Raw genomic sequence first — 5,955 nt, forward strand, 5'->3', positions numbered from 1 at the left:
GATGGAAGAGCTGTTGGGCGTGAAGACGTTTTGAAGTATTTGGAAGTGTGGCTGGACAGTGAACTCAAGTGGACTGATTGGGAGCTAAACTAGCACGAATCGCAGGAGTCTTCAAAAGAATAAATGGTTTGGTTCCAATGGATACTAAACGAAGTTTGTATTACTCACTGTTTCACAGTCACATAGTGTATGGCATACTGGTTTGGGGAACAGCACACAAAACAGCAATGAAATCCCTTCAAGTTATCCAAAACAAAGCAATCAAAAACCTTTTTGGCCACACTCGAAGGACATCAACGGCGTTTATTCGCACCCAGCATCAGCTTCTAATGGTCGAAAACCTGTATATCACCTCTGCTTGCCTGCATATTCATCAAGTACATCGCTATTTAGTCCACACTAACACCGTACTGAGCAGAATTTCAGAACGGCACCATCATCATGCCAGAAACAGAGATAACATATCTACTAGCAGAAGTAATATCAGTAAATTCGGTCAATGTTCAGTGTTGAACAAAGCAACTACTCTATATAATAACCTTAGAGAAGATTTCAAATATCTGAATAGCTTCAAATTCAAATTGAAACACATTTTGTACTCTAGTCAACTTTCGAACGAATGAATTCCACTCAAATGAATGAAGTTCAATGAAACAAAACTGAATTGTTTAGATAGCCCTATTGTTTTCAATTACTGTAAATGTTTTTCGTTTAAGTACTAAAAGCCAATGTATTTTTTTTTGAGTTAGTCAGTCTTTACTAGCCAAAGGCTCACAGACATCATTATATTTATAAATAAAAATAAAAATAAAATTATCGTTTGTCCCCGAACGATCAGGAACCATAAAAAGCGTGCAAAAAAGAGAAACGGGGATCTAAAGCGTACCTGCTACGCAGAAAAAATCGGACAGGTGATTACCTGTGTAATGGCACATAATTTGAGCACCACTATCAAAAGCAAACAAACCAAACAAATGTAGAGGCCGTTCACCAAAAACAAAATTCTTAGTATACAAAAACACAATTAACGCAAATGCAACCACATGTGCCACACGTACGATCGGAAGTTATTACTCCCCACTCTTTACCTCACGCTTTCGGGAGTCCGTACCCAGGCGCATTCATACTACAGGATTCAAATTACACTTCCAGCCAGGTTCAATGTGCACTAAATTTAACTGACTTAGCAATAAAAAAATTTTCGGCATTGTCGCTCCCTTTGTCTCGCTCACCCAAATAATAACATATATGAGATAGGAACAAATTGTAAATCATATATATGCAAGCGAAAAGTTTGAATAAAAGGACTCTTTAACTGAAGTTTGACTCTGCAAGTCATTTGGTCTTAACGGGTAGATACTTTTATAGTCTACGCTAGTTTCGATACCGATATACTCAACAGAGAAACCCTTATCCAAATGTAACCTGCTACACCTGATTTCCAATTGAACGAGCCTTGAAACTATCAAGAAAAAAACTTTCGAAGCTTCTCGAACAATCTATCACACTGAAGAATCACGATGTCCGAACAGCAATGGCTCTTCCAATAGATCCTCGTACCGTCCAGCGAATCGCGATGGCTTCCACCGTAGTAACGTTGGGCCGAATATCCTGGTCACGGCACCACTTTTCTATGATGAAACCTTTTCCTATCTCCACATAAATCCTTTTTCGTTTGTTTCCTACGCTGTGTTTACTATTTTTCAATCACTTCACTTTTCTAGCTTTTCTTTCGCTTTTATTTCCACTTTCCAAAATATCTACGTCCTATCTGTTTGAATGTTTAGTGTGAATTTGTTCTGTCAATTCTATCAGTGAAGTAAACACATGCAGCGGCGAAAATACAGGGTTGCCAGATGGGGTATTTTTGTATCCCTAAATCGAGCGAATTCGATTTTGCTGCATGGGTGTTGCTTGCATGCTTGCATAGTGTATCATCGACATACCCATATTTGTGCTCTTCAGAATATATGGAACCAAATCAATTCAGAGCATCTTGTAGAGATTAGATTAGAATTTCTACCACATATCATTAAGATGGAATATGGTTTTGTGAATATTTGAGAGATATAAAGTATTATTATTTCAGATTTATCAAATTTGGAATTTCAATAGTGAATTCTTTTCTTTGCATTTAACAGAGAACTTGTTATCTCATTCAATAATGGTTTGATTTTTATTTCTTTGTCTTTCTTTCTTCATCTTTCATATCTTCACGCACTGCTTCATAATATTCTTATCAACGATTCAACATAACATGAAAGCAATATGCCCAGTTCTTCCTCGGCCAATCGAGTTATTAATAGAAGAGTAAACTCCACGACTTTCGACAGTTTTTAAATTCCTGGGTGGGTGTTGAAGCTACGGAATGGCATATCAACCACATAATTGGTTTGTGGTTGACATGTGGTAATATATGTGGCATCTGTTGCTGATGAACGGAATAATCGGATGATGTTGACACTTGGGAAGTTGGCTTAACGCTGTGTCAGCCATTTGAGCTGCATTTTTCTAGCCATGTATGTTTGAATAATTAAGATTTTTTTTTGTGAAGCTACTCTTGAATAACTGACACTGAAATATATTTCAGGATTCGTGTTCCGGCATTGGGAAAAGTATGAAATAAAATGAAATGGTGGAAAATAATCTAGATGCATGTGCAAATTGAGAAACTTCATCCTATTTAACTACAGACAAGTCAGTTTCAGTCAAAATTTTAAGTTTCAATCAGACAAGTAATTTTCAAGTTTTGATTATTTGAAGAAAATATTACTAACTTTGGATACGCTCTCATAAAATGGTTTCATAATTTACAACCGTGATTTGACCGTGGTTCGAAATCGCTAAGGGAAATAGTGGAAATAACCATCATTTACCGCCAACGGCAAGTGTGAATGAATGTGGAAGGTTTGTCACGAGAAACGTTAATGAAAAAAATATGGAAAGTGGCTCGGAACATGAGAAATCGGTCTTAATCGAATGAAAGCGAGGAATATTGACATCGATGGATTTCTAATTCCGCGCGAAAGGTTTATCCAGGTTCCGCTCCCGTGCAGAGAATTGTTCGAGATATACCACAAGATAGGTGCGATCTTGATTTCGAGTTTTCGATGGTAGAGTTCCCCCTTGCTCTTCTTTCGTGTAACAATTCGGCTTCAGGATCGGATAGAATTAACTTGTTCAACTTGTTCAAAAACCTCCCCGTTGCTTTCTTCAGAAATTCAAATGGCTTACGTCGAAAAAAAACAAATGACATCAGTATTCTTGGACATAAGAGGGGCCTTTGACTCTATTTCAATACAATGTCAGACAAATTACCCTCTCGCCTCTATTGAATAATATCTTGTATAACTTGCTTTGTGAGAAACATTTGAACTTTTCTCACGGAGACTCGGCAGTAAGTCGGTTCTCTTACATGGGCCTTCCCCAGGGCTCATGTTTAAGCCCCCTTTTGTACAACTTCTATGTAAGCGACATTGACAATTGTCTTACACAAAATTTCAGCCTAAGACAACTTGCAGATGATGGAGTGGTGTCTGTCGTAGGATCAATTGAATCTGACCTGCAAGGACCCTTACAAGATACTTTGAACAGGTTTTCAACCTGGGTCATTGGTCTAGGGATTGAGTTCTCCAAGAAGAAAACGGAGATGGTCGTCTTTTCTAGGAAGCATAAACCAGCAAAACCAAAGTTTCAACTTTTGGGTAAATCGATCACTCATGCTATGTCATTCACGTATCTTGGAGTATGGTTCGACTCCAAATGTACTTGGGGGCCCATATTAGGTATCTGAATAAAAAATGCCAACAAAGAATAAACTTTCTCCGTACAATTACCGGCACCTGGTGGGGAGCCCATCCCGAAGATCTTCTAATATATGAATCGAACAACTATTCTCCCAGCGATGGATTATGGCAGTTTCTGTGTTCAATCAGCTACCAAAACACACCTCATTAAACTCGAGCGAATTCAGTGTATTTGTCTCCGTATTGCTTTGGGATGTATGCCTTCGACGCACACCATGAGTCTCGAGGTTTTGGCTGGCGTACTCCCACTAAAAAATCGCTTAAATTTTTTCAAATATTTTTCTTCAATATTTCTGTTCGGTTCCTCATCCGGTGTAAGGTTATGAACCCATTGATGATCGCAAATTTTGAGCAGCTGATCGAGCTAAATCTTCGCTCCGGATTCATGATATCATGAATTCATCTCCGTGCAGGTTGTATCTTCTTCGTATATTTCCAACCGTGATTGATTTCCTGACTACTTCAATTCCTCTGTGCATTGCGATCTGTCCATGATCATGCAGGATATCCATGGAATTTCAGATTATCATCGATCGGTGATCGTTCTAACGATCTTCGATGCAAAGTATGGATGTATCAATTGTGATAATATGTACTTTACCGATGGGTCCTCTATGAATGAGTCCACTGGATTTGGAGTGTTCAACGAATTGTTTAGCACCTCCCACGGTCTATATTATCCTTGCTCAGTGTGTATTGCTGAATTGGCAGCAATTCACTGGGCGCAGGATGGCGTCGCCTAACGACCTGTTGAGCACTATTACATTGTAACGGATAGTCTTAGCTCTGTCGAAGCTATCCGTTCAGTGAGGCCGGAAAAGCACTCGTCGTACTTCCTTGAGAGAATACGAGAAATGTCGAGTGCTTTATCCAAATGCTGTTATGTCATTACCTTTGTCTGGGTCCCTACACATTGCTCAATTCCGGGTGATGAGAGGGCTGACTTATTAGCAAAGGTAGGTACAATTGAAGGCTGCATTTATCAGCGTCAATTCGCCTTCAATGAATTTTATTCTTTAGTCCGCAATACCATCACTAACAGGCAACGCAAGTGGAACGAAGATGAATTGAGCCGATGGTTTCACTCGATTATCCCCAAGGTTAGCATCAAACCGTGGTTCAAAAGTCTGAACTCGAATCGAGACGAGATTCGCACCTTCTCACGACTCATGTCCAATCACTGTTCGTTAGACGCGCTACTCTTTCGTTTCAATCTTGTCAGCAACAACCTTTGCGTTTGTGGCCAAGGTTATCGCGACATCGAGCACGTTGTTTGGTCGTGGGAGGTGTATCTGGTCGCCAGATCTAATTTAGAAAACTCCCTTATGCCCTTATACTAGAATTGGCGATCTTGGATCGATTCTTAGAAAATCGATCTTTTCCATTCCGATTTCCGATTTTTTGGATCGATCTTTTGTACTCGAGAAAATCGAGTAAAACGATTTTTTTTTTGCTTTCGATATTTTCGATCTTAGGAAAACTTTTTGTGGATTTGTTTTTCAGTATACGTCGATTTTTTATCTCACCAAAGAACACCTAACATTTTTTTAAACATAATGTCAACATTTGGATTGCTTCTTCTACGATTTACATATGTACAAATACTGACAGAGACAGAACTAGCGGCAGCTACTAAGGGGATGAACTGTAACCAGTTGGGCATAGGTTCACTGAACCATCAGGTTCAGTTGACATCAATTACAGGCGAAAGGTTGTTCTTTAGAACTGGTGCCAAAATCAAGAATCGTATAAATGACAGATTTTTTTTCCAAAATATATATTTTTATCAAGCCTCATATGGCGTTAGCCTGACGGGGCCGGAGTTCAATATTTTGACAGTTTTTCTTATTACCTGTGTTAGTAATATGTAACCGATTACTCGCGGTCGTCTCGAGGTTAGTAAAGGGTGTGTCACATCAAATTGCATCACGGAAAAAACGCTGTAGAAATTTAATTTTTAGGAATTATATCTTCAGCTTTCGCTTATAATCAGATAAGAGTGTATAGATCACGTTGGTCATGCTTCACTGTCAATTTTTCGTAAATTTGGAAAAATGTCGTCGAACGAAAAAGAGCGTCGTGAATTAATCCTGCGCACTCATTTCGAGAATCCGGAGTTGTCACATCGGGACATCGGTAAGATGCTGGG

The sequence above is a fragment of the Toxorhynchites rutilus genome, chromosome 3 (genome assembly GCF_029784135.1).
Source record: "Toxorhynchites rutilus septentrionalis strain SRP chromosome 3, ASM2978413v1, whole genome shotgun sequence".
Taxonomy (NCBI): Eukaryota; Metazoa; Arthropoda; class Insecta; order Diptera; family Culicidae; genus Toxorhynchites; species Toxorhynchites rutilus.